This window comes from Protopterus annectens, chromosome 3.part1 (genome assembly GCF_019279795.1).
Source record: "Protopterus annectens isolate FY-2018-M chromosome 3.part1, PAN1.0, whole genome shotgun sequence".
In the NCBI taxonomy this organism is placed as follows: domain Eukaryota; kingdom Metazoa; phylum Chordata; order Ceratodontiformes; family Protopteridae; genus Protopterus; species Protopterus annectens.
The window spans coordinates 863,349,663-863,364,998 of NC_056732.1; positions in this window are offsets into that span (position 1 = coordinate 863,349,663).

A 15,336-nucleotide genomic window follows, 5' to 3' on the forward strand; every position below is an offset into this window, starting at 1 on the left:
CACCCTGTGCCAGCCCCAGTAGGCAGATGGAGGCATGCCCAATATGCCTACACCTTGGCAAAGAGGGAACGTATAGCACATACTCTGACAGTGTAGGCCCCTACGGACTGACACACCTCTCCACCTGCACACACAGTAAAATGGATGGCACACACACACGACCACCTGTAAATTGTAATATAGGTGGCCTACTGTGTGAATCCTACATAGGCAGCCCTCAACCATTGCACACACAGCAGCTATTGGAACAAGGAATGTCAATACCTGAACAGTACACGCACCTATCAGCATATGTTGGTACTGTATGTATAGGTTCCTAGGTACATTGGTAGGTACATGCCCAATTGTCAGAGGCCATTCATCAATCAAGGCAAACAGTGTCTTCTGTCACCACCACATCGAGTAACCAACTGACCCTCAGTGGAGCAGAGCCAATTGCAGGATCCATGTGTGTAATCACTGTTCCCCACACACTCTGCATGGATTCCCTGGTGTGTTAATGAGGGGCTCCATACAATGTAATCATGGATGTAGTGGCAAAGCATGGGGTGTACCCATGACAGGTATCTGTCACCCCATCATGCTCCACCTATGGTTGTGTGAAGGTGTAGCACATTACAGTGTGTGGCTCACTGTGACATACATTCTCAATGCTGCAGCACATCCATTAAACATCACTTGGACATACCATTAATAGGTCTCATCCATATGTAAACTAACTGAGTTACCCATTTGATTGCAGTATGAAGTAACAGCCATAGTACAGTCCATATACAAAACGCCATAACACGTGTACAAATCCCAGATGCCAAGTGGTAAATGTACTGACTGTCGTGCAAGTTCCTGGTACCACAACCTGCAAGGGACGTTACATAATCCCAAAGGCACGAATAATGGATGGTGGATGCAGGTAATCAGATCAGGTTTAGCACATGTTAGCGGGAATATGTGTTGCCCAGTGCTGGTAAGTGTCGTTTAAACATGACTATACGGATATGCACGAAACAGGGCTAAGCTTCTCTGAATATCGCGCAGATCACGGTCAATGATGTCCAGGACAGGTGAAACTAGCATTGTTCACCCCTGTACTAATAGTGTCTGCTCTGAAGGGTAAAACAACCACTGCCAGGAGTAGAACACGCAATCATGTACACAATCACCTAACACTAAGCTACCCAAGATGTACCAACGGCAGGTGTGTAATGTGACAGGATCAAACACAAACGTGTGGAGTCCAGGAAACAGTATACACTGACATGTACACAATGAAAGGTGTATTCTCCCTCTCACTCTCTCTCTCATATCTATATATATATATATATATATATATATATATATATATATATATATATATATACATATGTATACATACATATATATATATATTTATATATTTATATATATATATATATATATATATATATATATATATATATATATATATATACATATATATAATAGAGATAGAGAGATAGAAAGGGAGATAGAGAGATATATGTTGATATATACGGATTCACCTATATCTGCAAATATATAGATAGGTCAACGACATGTACACAACCATGTAGGTAGAAATAAATAGGATACTGCCATCTATGGAATGTGTCACATACCGACACACGTAATCACGAGGCTTAAAGACCGAAAGAACACAGTATCGGAACACTGGAACCGCATGTAATATTATCATGATATTAAGGGACATTTAGTTATCGCTGCCGGTGTTGCGGTCCACGTAAGTACTGTGTTCAACTGTGTTTGTGATTGCTGTAGTCTGTGTATGTGTGTGTTGAGGGTGCCATGTGCATTTCCGTGGGACTGTAATGAGTGTGTGTGTGTGTGTGTGTGTGTGTGTGTGTGTGTGTGTGTGTGTGTGTGTTTGTATCATGTGTCTGTTAGTGCTAACTCAGAGGTAGAGCAGTATGGTAGGTGTGGTCATAGCTGGCCATAGACATATGGTACCACCTGTCCCACTTTAAGAGGGACAGCCCCTCCCTGGGCAGTTGTGTCCTGACTAAAAATATTAAAAAGGGCAAATGTCTGAGATTGTATGACATAATTATGTCCCATATATTATGTAATAGTTGCATTAAATAGTTATGCCTGTATCTACAAAACGTAAACGTTACATGAAACATGATAAGTAGCTAAAGAGCTACAAGAATAAGTATGTATTCAGGTTAAAAGTATGTTCTATCCTGTGTACTGACCGTGGGTATGTGTCAGCCTGTAAACACCAATGTGTGTCCTGCAAATGTCCCACTATGGCCATTTGAAAAGGTGGCAACCCATGCCAAAGAGGCTCAGTCACCAACACAACTGCAATGAGTGCAAATATCTGTGACAGAAATACATGAGACAGCTGTCATTTAGTAACATTCCTTTACATATCACTGTATTTCCGGAGGTATGGAAGTATCATCCTCACCTGCATACTATATAGAAACCAATTAACAATGGCTCAATGTATAAGCCCGTAACAACCATAGTTCAATCTACAAAGTGATAGATCTTCAATTAGGGAATTAGCCCACACAAATATATGGAGTATGTAGAAATGCAGTCCCCACAAACCTGTATATGCTATGTACACCCACCTACATCTCCCCCACACCTGAAACAATTGCAATACAGATTGTAACAACATCACAAACATCCACTAACTCAATTACATCTGCAGAAGCGTTAACATACCTTGTGAGAGACACATTTGTAAAGGCATCATGTGAAATCGTAGCTGTTGTATAATGGAACAGACGGCGATGTTACAGGATTTGTTTGCAATAGTCCCTTATCAGATGGTTAAGATGACAGGTACACTCACATGTAGAACCACATACTCTAGCAGTCACACACAATCCACGGGGACATGAATTCAAAATATCCATGTCTCTACAAATAGCAGTTGCAATTCCTCACAACAAGATACATACAGGCCGTCTCCAAGAAGGTAGGGCAAAAGGGCAATGCCCAAGTGGAGAATTAAATTATACCTCACTGTTGCCACGTAATTGGTGAATGGAGTAGCTGCACAGCTGATGTGCATGTAATAATTTACTCATGAATACCAACTGGCGGCAGGAATCCACATGTTACAGGTATCGACGTATATAAGGATGACTTGCCATACATTCAAACCGTATGCTCATACCATAGAACCGTTTAAACAGTAAAGGTGTAAGAGAGATATTTATGAAGATTCAGAGTGCTAACAAGGTATGTAGAACACTCAATATGTTAGTGTACGTAGAGACTGTTTTGTATTAATTAAAAGTGTACTCAATGCATAAAGTGGGAAAAGGTATTCTGTAGTGATGTCTTGTTGAGCATAGCAACACTTGTAGAAATTGTGTGTCCTGCTGTGGGCCACATGGTAAACATTACATACACCACAAGGGATGTTACATGAGGGCTTTAAACAGAACAATTCTACACCACCCGCCGTCAGTGGTAGGGTATGTCCAACAAGTACGTGCCATAGCAGGGGATAGTATATGTTGATATACTGTCACAGTAGGCATGTGTATGGGCATATAATGACAATAACATGCCTAAGGTGGTCCTGCTGTGCAAGTATGCTTTGCATTATGGGATAATGTTTAAAATATGTGTAATGTACAGTATTGTAGGTAGATATGTCAGATATTCTACCCAGCACAACTGTTATATCATGCAAACAAAAGGTATTGTCTATTGGCATGTACGATACACAATAACAGGATACATATGGCTTGTAGTCACGGGACACTGTAACACCATGATAGCTAATTGAAATGGAAGAGCTACTCAATTAACCATGCACAAAGGACATGTAGTAGCTTCACAGGTACATAGGTACTATGCTGTCTGGCAAGTCTATGTGTAAGCCCAACTACAGTGTTTACACCGGCGGCACCTCTCTAGGGTAGTGTCCTGTCTGTGAACAGCAGAGCCATGCATTACCTGCACCTCTGTACAGTTCAGCCACTGCAGTGATCCCTGGTGTATCAGTGTGACTGCCTACAGAGTCACCTATGACCAGTGTGTTGGGTATGTTATAATACCCTATTGGCTGTAGTTGATGGACACACATGAGTCAGTGAGCTATAAGTAATTGTTGTTGTGTTTGGTAATGGGGGCTGCCTTGCCTACACAGAGTATGGAGAGGTTCTGCAAATGTCGTACTCATACTATGTGTGGCCTGTGGTGGTGGAGATCTAGTGAGACTATGTGATGAGTGGGGTGAGTTGCAAATATTAAACATCCCCACATGAATGTCAGGTCCAGTCTGGGTTGGTGAGAGCATTACCCCCAGCATGGCTACATATGTGCATCCCCACAGGCTGTAGTGTCGTATGTTGGGAGGTGAGCATTGACTGTGTACATGAGACAATTGCTCTATTGCCACATGTTTGCCATATTCATCATATAGACAGGCAATAGCACTGGTACGTGACACTTGGACATGCCTGTATATTCAACCATGTCTCACAAGATATGTGAGTTACGTGTGTACAACAGCTGTTGTACTGTAAGCAAGCTGGAAATGTAAGGACAGACAGTGTACTTGTAAGACATGAGTTGGAATGGGTGCTATAGTAATTAATAGCTCATGAAGTGCTCACATGTTCTGAACAAGTGCTGGGCATGAATATGCAATACAGATAGGGTGTTGGATAATATCACCCCACCGCAACCAACAAGTGGAGACAACAGTCATAATTGGAGGCACTGCACTATTACCTTGCTGAGTATGGTCTGCAAGTCTATGAACCTTTATCAACGTAGATGTTAGCAGTCCAGAAGTAGATGACAGTATGGATAATTTCACACTGCATAGCATACCTGTGACAGGTCATAGGACATCATCACCCATACCGTGTTCCAGCTACACTGAGTATACTAGATGTACCTTCGTATGTCAGGAGTGTTCTACCAGTGGCCTGTTGACAGAAGCAACACTACAAAAGGTGTCTGAGTGACATGTGCATATCACACCAGTGGCAGCCACCATAAAACAGGGTTAATGTTGTGTACTCCCCCCTCATTGTAGCCCATACCACACAGACAAATGGGAGTCATCTGTGTATGTAAGGATGTGAATGTCCATGACCTAGGAGCAATAGCTGTCTCAGTGTTGTGGACAACATACAGAATGGGCTTTGTTGGTGAGGTGTGTGACATATGTGCACAATCTGACAGCTGATAATAGCATTGTCACCGCTAGGTGAATAACCCTGTACCCATTAACTACCACATAGGCAGCGGTCAACATTATGGACACTGCGTAAGGGATGGTGCCATGCAGTTTACCTCCCTGAGTTTGTGACATCTCCAGGTCTATTAGGTAGTCATATGAGGCACCCATGTCATGACAGGGTGCCATCCATGATCATGGAGATCACTGGACAGGCATACTCAGCACTCGGGTGACCAATATTGGATCACATATCACCTTTAAGGGGTATTGGCCGTACGTGGATGGGCGATACCAGCCTTCACAATCCTCACCTCCACTATGCAGCATGCTGGCTACCTTGCATAAAGACATGTGCTACACTGTGATGTTGGACATGCTACACATACATATCCTGATCTGAAAGACATACGTCATGGACAGCCACCGTCCCACTACAAGGATCGCCACATGCTGGACAGATCTCTGTGCCATACATGTTACATACTCCTGCCATACCATGCAACCCTGTCCTTCAAAGCTGCACATGTAATCTCTGTCATACATGGTGTGATGACCGCATGGTAGATGTATTAGTAACTGTCTGGATCAGTAATGTGGCACTGATGCACCTTGCGGTGGCAAAATGGCTGTCGGATACAGCTAGAAAACCTTGACTGTACATGCCATAGTTGATAACCATCCCTGCGAATGACGTCCGGCTAGCCATTGTCCCATGTCTATCACATGTGAAACACAGGCGATACGTGGCAGGATGTTGAACTGCTGTAGAGTGCCGTGCAGATGTATATGGCAAAACACATGCATGTAAAGGTTTCCGTGTGTATGTGTGCATTGTCACTGCCCATGTCCATTAAGGCAGTGTATGTGCTGATATGTGACATATACACATCATCAAGGTCAACAGCATTACTGTGGACACATCCAGGCATGTGCTGATAGGTAAGAACACCAGTACAGGCAAACAGACATGCCTACATCAAAACAGCATTCACATGAAGTATGAAAAATGTAATGAGGTGACACACATATATGGTGATGATATCCAATGCATAACGGGTGTTACATGTTGTGACACAAACATGGCAGTCATGTCAGTGTCATGATGATTTGCAAAGATAACTGTTCAGATGTACTAGATTTAATACAAATGTATGTATGTGCAGCTGTGTCTCTGTACATCTCTGTGATACTGTGACCTGTTTCCATTATTACGTCTTCCAGATAATGCCTCATTCATGCCTGCCAGTGTATAGCCACCTGGAGGATGATGCCCTCATCCCGTACCTCCATGAGAACTACGAGGTGTTGTTCACCATGTGCCACAGCTTGCCCAGCAGGGTGACGACCTGTGGCAGGACCTTCGCAGGAGGGTTAATGATGTGGGTGGCCATAACCGCACCTACCAGCAGGTGTGTAGACACTGCACGGGCCTGAGACGACATACGAAACAGAGTGCCAATGCAATCACCAGGGAACAAGGTGGAACAGGTGGTGGCCCACCAAACCAGCCTCCACTCACACACACCGAGGAGCTACTGGCCAGCCTGGGGACACCCGCAGAACAGCATCCACAAACACTAGCTGCCATCGTGGAGGTGGGTGTCTCCCAACCAATGAGCCTGGAGTTGCCTGGTAATTCACTACTGCACATATGACTATTATATCCCATTTAGTTGCATGTGTAACTGTACAATATGTAATGTAACATCATATGCAAGGTATGTTTACACACATGCCGCATACTACATTATGCTACCCTGTGTAGACACACATGTGCATATTATATGCTATTGTACAGGCAAATGTGTTAACATGCACAGTGCACCCTGTGGCTGTCATAAAGTCATAGATAATGTTCAAACTGCTGTGTCACCCCTATACAGCTACCTCTGGTGTGCTGCACAGACATCAGTCCATTGCAGGTGAGACAGTTATCAGTATCAGGTATGTTAATGCATATATCTATACGCCATGTGGCCAGTTAACACATGTACACATAATGTATGGTCCAGTCACAATATGCAGGTCGCATCTGTCATCATTCACACTGTCTACCCATGTGCAATATATACAAACTAAATGAAACACCAACATGAAACCACAGTATCTGTCATTGATAGATGTGTGGACAGCTGTGCATACAATGATGAAGGTGTTCAATGTAGGCATATATACTATACATTGGAACAACACATGTGTGGTATGCAAACAGTACCACACGGTGAGCTGGGATATGGGCAGCCCACAGGAGTCACCATTGTGTAATATGCCCCTGCAATGGGTGCACACATTGTGATGTGCCATCTGACATGTCCCAGACATGTAGTGTTCCGGCTGTAATATTGTCTCACTATCCCATAGTACATACCCCACATAACAAACATACAACCCGTTGTCTGCATAGCCCTGTGGACAGTGACATATCTGACATCTATGGGTGTATGTCATAAGGGACAACACAAACATGTGAGATAGATGGCCATCACAAACATTTGGCCAACACATGTTCACACATGGCCATGGAGGATGGCCAGAGACATGTAGCCACACAGTAGTTGTGATGTGTATATACCCTGTTGCACATTGTCCACACATGGTCCAACTATAGCCTTAGTTGACTGATTATATAGTTGATGTGGAACACTGGACATCCTAAACGCCTGTGCACAGCTAGTGGAGGTGTCACTTAATTCGACCATATAAGATGTGTTGAACATCACGACTGTGTCATAGCATGACAGCGATCACCTGTACAGCTTCCACAGACATTAACACCACATCAGGCCACAGATACGGTACATTTCCCTTGCTGCTGTAGGACATCACTGTCAGCCGTGCACCTCGTGTGTGTGGTACATTAATGTCATGTGGGACATGGTGTATTGACAAGTCTGCCATGTGTAGACATGGTTGCCAGGCAGCTAAGACTTTGTAGTAGTTGTGCAGGGGTGTCATCCATAGGTCTTCCAGTGACCTGTCACATGACACAGCATGGTTTGGTGTGTATACACCTCAGCGACGTGGGTCACAATCCACAGTTTTGTAATGTGTATGCACGCAGTTATGGCTATGCACTGTGTGCGTATTACACACTGTATAGCACTATAGACGCCTCATGATGCTATGCAATGGCACAGTGTCTGTACTTCACACTGTATAGCAATGTAGATGCCTCACACTACCCTTCAATGCTCATGCACATTTGCTAAAAGTGCATTCTATCTGTAGGGCATACAGACAACACTGCAATGTGATACCCATTACAACGCTGTACATGTGTCAGGACACCATTGTGTCAGACATGTATGCATGTCAATGCACACATCAGCAGGTTACATGTCAAGGTCACTTCAGCCATGTGTACTGTTAACCTGTGCTGGTCCACATGGTGTATCACAGGGATGCATGCTTACTACCATGATTGTGTGAACTGCATGGCTACTGATATGACACCTGCTTGCTGTTGTGTGCAACCCAGGGAAGTATGCTAACTATCACTATTAATGTCTGAGCTACATGCCGTCTGCTGTATCACATGTATGCTGCATGCCATCTGTCAAATCACATGCATGGTGTGTCTGTGTGTCTGTGTGTCTATTGTATTGTAGAGTCTTTCTTTGCATTCACAGGTGATGTAGGTGCATTACCCTCCTGCGGTCCATCTGATGTTAGTGTTCCCACAGATACTAGCAGTGATGAACATATGCATGAGGTACAGGCAGGGTTGTCAGAGGCTGAATCTGTGCCAATGGTTGCCATCGCAGCTATGTCCCCCTCTTCCCCGCACACAGCTCTTATGCCAACACATACCCCATCACCCGTGGCCATAGAGGAAGGACAGTCAGCGTGTGTTAGCTCGGAACAGGAATATGTGGTGGCTCTAGAAGGTGTGCTCCACACCATGGTGTCAGTGTAATGACTGCAGATGTGCCACACAGGCATATGGCTAGTGCTGCTCGTTGGAGGACCTCTGGCAGACATGCCTAACTGGACAGAGCACAGCAGCTGGTGTCACCAGACGCATGTTCCAGACTGTAATGGCGGCACAGGCACATGCTGAACATCAGACCAGTGAAGGGCAGAGGCTTCAGAGGGCTGCTATCCGTACTCGAAATGACAACATCCAGGCATTGGCAAATGCTCAACAGCAGATTGCTGATGTTCTGGACAGGCGATTGGGTGACATGGTTGGTATCCTTGACCATGGCATGGCAATCCACGAGCGTGAGCTGTCTGTGCTGGAACATCTGGTAGGAGTGAGGCATAGGCCACATGGACATAGGCCAGCTACACCACCTAGTGCAGGTCAACGTGAACGAGCCACCTCACATGCCCGCTCCCATAGTGCCGGTAGCAGTAGCAGTGCAGCTGGTGCTGCGCTGTCCACACCAGGACACAGCAGGCCACGTGGATGGGGCCCTGGACATTCCCAGTGGGGACACAGTTCCAGTGGACAAGTGTCATCAGAAAGTAGCCAATCTGTTCCTCCGCCTAGTAGTGCCTGTGCAACCCCTGCCAGGCACAGGTCACGTGGCCATGGCCAGACACAGTGAGCATGCACATCCTGGTCTGTACAATCTGTAGCTGTCAATAATACCCCTGTGTAGGCCTGACAAAAGGCAGAATTGTGTGCACACATACACGCACACAGCAGAAACATCTGTAGGGCACCGCAACACCCATATGCATATTGACCACACATGTCCGATCAGATCACCGGATGTTACCCACACACATGATGTCATCCACTGGTGCAGCCTATGCCCCTGGCAAACATTATCACCCTGTGCATATGATGATGTCTGTGCTTCATCCCTGTCATCCACTTTATAGGTGCAGGGACATGCTCATATGGTCTGATGAACAGGGTGAACAGAATAGTGAGAAAAGTGTATATGACATTAGCTGTGTACTGTTGACACGCTCCAGACATACCATGTAGTAAGGTTTATAATGCATTGTTATATGTTCACAGTATGTGTCTTGGTAACAATGGTAACAGCATTTTGATAATTATGCCCTGCTTCCCTCCTTAAGGTCCAATTGCATGTGCCATTATGTTACAGTGTTTGCAGTTGGAGTGCATTGTTGCATGTTCACAGTATGTGCCTTGGTAACAACAGTAACAGCATGTTGGTAATGATGCCCTGCTTCCCTCCTTAAGGTCTACTTGCATGTGCCAATAAGTAGCTGTGTTTGCAGTTTCACATGTGTAAATGTGGAGTACTCACAGGCATGTATGGCAATACCAGCATGCTATACGTAGCCTCAACCTCACTGTTAGAAAGGCTACCATTCCACAGATGTCTACACATCTGCTGATCCAGAAGGATGTGGGCTGTTTAATAGGCTACAGTGGCAGAGACATGACATCCATACCAGGTCACATCACAGGTATGTTGACATGGAGCGGGGGGTTTACACAGCGGTCTGGCCAATGATAACATTAGAGGCCACTTGATAGCATGAGGCCTCACTGTGTAGCAGTAATACCCTGTCACATTCCAGGATGAGAACACACACAGACATACACAGAAACACACAGTAACATGCCCACACTCACGGGGTCAACAACACTATAATGCACACTCGATAGTGTTGAGGTGAGGACCCCTGCCTATGTGGTAATCACCCTCACAGTACTGTGCACCCACATGACGTGACACAGAGAATGAACATGTACAGGTAGCCAGTAAGGCTGAGACTGATGGCATCAACAGGGTAGTAGACTGCATCACCATGAGGGGTTAGGGATCCTGTCTGTTCTGTATGGTAGCATACACCCTCACTCCATGCACCAGACAGCCATACATACATACACACACACACACACACACACACACACACACACACACACACACACACACAAACACACACTGTGGAGTCCACAAATGTCATTCACATACAGATAGCTGACGTGTGTGATACACACACCACCCCTGCCTACATCATGCTATCCACACTGCGGTATGTACAGATCTCTACAACAGTGTACAGGGGTGTGTATCAATTGGGATGTATTCCCCACCATATGTGGCATATATGGTCACACAAGCAAACACACATGGCAGTACTGTGAATGATACACCTGCTATATGATGATATGTCTGACAGACATGCAGCAGTATTGGCCGCATTATGTGTACCAATGCTACCTTTGGCAATTGTGCTGCTATATGCACATGGGAGGATGTAAGTGTTACAGGTGTCAAGTGATTTACAGTCAGTAACACCCTGACTGCTGTGTAGGTTGTATGTCTTCACCGTCAAGTAACAGTAACATAGCGTACTGTTTGCACATGTAATGGTAGGATGGCTTGTGACACACCTGTGAGCTGTCTTCGGCAAACATCCATCTGCAAAGGTGGATCACCACTTTATGTACACACATCCATCCATACCTGATGTACATCCTACCGTACTGTCAGTATTTCACCATTTACAGGTGTCAATGATGGGGCTGCATTGCAACTGCATGTTGTAGTTAGGCATAGATGAATTACATACATCAGCTATTGCACATGCATGGTAGCTGCATGCACACCACTACATGTACATGTGTGTTGGTCCTACATGCCTGTCATGTAGCCATGTTTGTATGCATTGCAATTGGTGGACATGTGTGATGACATACATAACACATGGACTGTTGTATGATATGATGGTTGTCATGGGTAACTAGTACAGCAGGAATGTTACCTTGGTCAACATTGCTACCTTATGTACTGTTAGCATTCAACAGCCATGGACCTACCTTCCATGTGCATGCATGTGATTGCTGTAGCCACTTGTCTGCACGGAGGACAGCAAAAGCTATGCTATGTACATACGTGTTTTGTGTGTGTGGTCCATGTACATATCCACTGCGATTACATGCATATCATATCCAAACATGTGTGTTCTTTGGTGTACAGCGACAGTCATCTGTTACAGCTGTGTAAGACCCAGGGCCCCTGTTATGTGTAGAGCCGACCTGGTTATGAACAGTGGTATCATTGCATTGCATAACACATGATGGAACCCTGTCAGTACATGTGTAGTCTGCACAATTGCTGTAGACCTATGTACAGACCACTGGTCATGAGTCACATGGTACTGTGGTAATGTATGGATGTGTGTTGCTGGTCCAAGGACATGGTGATGTCTGAGGGCTACATAGTAGAATGCGGCATTTACCTTCGTGATCTGCACCTGAAACATCTGTGATGGCTCTTGAGTGTGTACTGGTCAGTACATGTGAGTGGCCTTCATGTACGTGGGGACAGTAACACCATACTGTGCCTTTCCGTGTTTAGAATCCGTGTGCATGCAGGACAGCCCTTTGCTATTACTAAGTGTGTGAGCATGCCCAGTACGCCGTTGTGTAGATGGACGCACAGTACATTCCAAACTGTGCCCTTCCATGTTTAGAATCCATGTGCATGCAAGACAGCCCTTCGCTTCTACTAAGTGTTGAGCATGCCCAGTATGCCATTGTGTAGATGGACACACAGTACATTCCAAATGGACGTGTGATACTAAGTGTGTGAGCATGCCCAGTGACACCTTGTGTCAACGAAGTGCCTCTGTGCATGGGCATGGCCATTGACATCCTGTATAGCGATTGTGGTCATCCAGGCAACAGATGTCCATACCCCACGTCAGGATGGATTCCTACATTGAACACACTGGCTGACTGTCTTGAAGGGTGTACTGTCTGTGGCGCATCTCGTATCTATGTAGTGTTGTAATAGTGCTCCGTAGATAGGCAGTTGTCCTGCTCACACCACTGCCGTGTGTTTGTCTATGTCTACCTTGGGACAGTAATATGCTTTTAGACTGCTCACTCTATACATTCCCTATCAGTGTCTTTGCCTTTGCAGATGATGTCATCCACCTAGAAGTATGCCTCTGGGAGTGCTGTGTTCCAGTAATCTCGGTAGCGCGTTCTGTAACGCATAATGCTGTAGTGTGGTTAGGTCTATGTTCAACTCCCAGCCCTGCCTAGTGTGTGTGTTCCCAGCTGCCTGGGGACAGAGTAATGCTTTTAGATGGCTCACTCCCCATACATTCCCTATCGGCGTCTTTGCCTTTACAGATGATGTCATCCACATAGAAGTATGCCTCTGGGAGTGCTGTGTTCCAGTAATCTCGGTAGCACATTCTGCAACTGTGTAATGCTGTAGTGTGATAAAGTAGTTAAGTGTATGCTTGACTCCCAGCGCTGCCAAGTGTGTGTGTGTGTGTGTGTGTGTGTGTGTGTGTGTGTGTGTGTGTGTGTGTGTGTGTGTGTGTGTGTGTGTGTCTGTGTGTGTGTGTGTGTGTGCTTCCAGCTGCCTCGGGCCAAAGTAATGCTTTTAGACGGCTCACTCCCTATGCATACCCTACCGGCGTCTTTGCCTTTGTGGATGATGTCATCCACCTAGAAGTATGCCTCTGGGAGTGCTGTGTTCCAGTAATCTCGGTAGTGCATTCTGTAACTGCGTAATGCTGTAGTTTGATAAAGTAGTTAGGTGTATGTTCGATCTCCAGCCCTGCCAAGTGTATGTGTGTTTGTGTGTTTCCAGATGCCTGGGGACAGAGTAATGCTTTTAGACAGCTCACTCCCCATACATTCCCTATCGGCGTCTTTGCCTTTGCAGATGATGTCATCCATCTAGAAGTATGCCTCTGGGAGTGCTGTGTTCCAGTAATCTCGGTAGTGCATTCTGTAACTAGGTAATGCTGTTGTGCGATAAGGTAGGTGTATGTTCGACTCCCATCCCTGCCAAGTGTTTGTCTGTGTGTGTTTCCAGTTGCCTGGGGACAGAATAATGCTTTTAGATGGCTCACTACCCATACATTCCCTATCGGCGTCTTTGCCTTTGCGGATGATGTCATCCACCTAGATGTATGTCTGTGGGAGTACAGTGATGCTGGAACTCGGTAGTGCATTCTGTTACTGCATAATGCTGTAGTGTGGTAGACTAGACAAGTAAGTGCTCGATTCCAAGGCATAGCAGGTGTGTGTGTGTTTGGCAGTTATACCGTATGTGTTGGTATCTGTGGGTGGCTAGCTGCGTGATGTGTTCAGTGCGTTTTGTCGCTGACCTATATAGTGTCCACAGCCCGCATATTCTGCCAAGACACTGGGTTGTTAACACATACATTTGCGAATAGGTCTGGTGAGTAACTGTTAGCAGCCCTACTCTTACCCTTGATACTGTCTGACCAGTGTGACGCAACAAAACACACATGCCTTGATAGTAACAACACTACATGATGCAGGTGGCACATGTAGTTTCCTTTTCATTCCTGTCTAATGCATTGCTGTCATGTGGTCCGCTGTTGTGATATAAATGCCATATCTACATATGTGTGTACATGTATATGTGTGTATGAATATATATATATATATATATATATATATATATATATATATATATATATATATATATATATATATATATATATATATGTCCATGTATATATGTATACAAATAATATATATAATATATGTAGATATAGAGGTGAACATAGATGTGAACATATATATCTGGGGACATCAGCACTATTGATTGTTTGTGCCGGATGATCTGTATGTGATAACCTGGGATCTATGTATATCTGCCATGGTGTGGTGGTAATGCACATCGTCTGTAGTGTGCAGGGTCACGGGTTGTAGTCGTATAGACACTGGTTATTTTTTTGCTGGGAAGACCATGGGACATCGAATATGATGATAGTAAGGCAACTGTTGCCAGTTGTGTACGGATCTGAGCGACACTGAGCAGTGGTTATTAATTTGGAGGTTCGGTATGGGTCATATAGCTATTCATTAGAAGACTATACTATTCAGATGAGGTTGACAATAGTGTATCCCATTTACCACCAGGGTGTGATGCTGGTACTTGGTGTGCATGTGTGTAGTCAGCCAGGTGCAGGTATCGAATATAGTTGACAGCATGGGAGGGGGGGTCAGGCATACTTTAAGTACATTGCAGAACTGTGCCTCGGGAGTTCTTCTGCCTTAGCACACCTAAGCTAGGGGTGTGTCTATACCTGCCTGGTGACATTGGGAGGGATGACAGCAATGGTGGGGTAGTCAGGGTGTACAGGCTGCACAAACAGGTGTTTATCAGCACAATCAGAAGATGACATGGCCAGCCCACAAATGAACAGTACGGTAATCCGAGCAA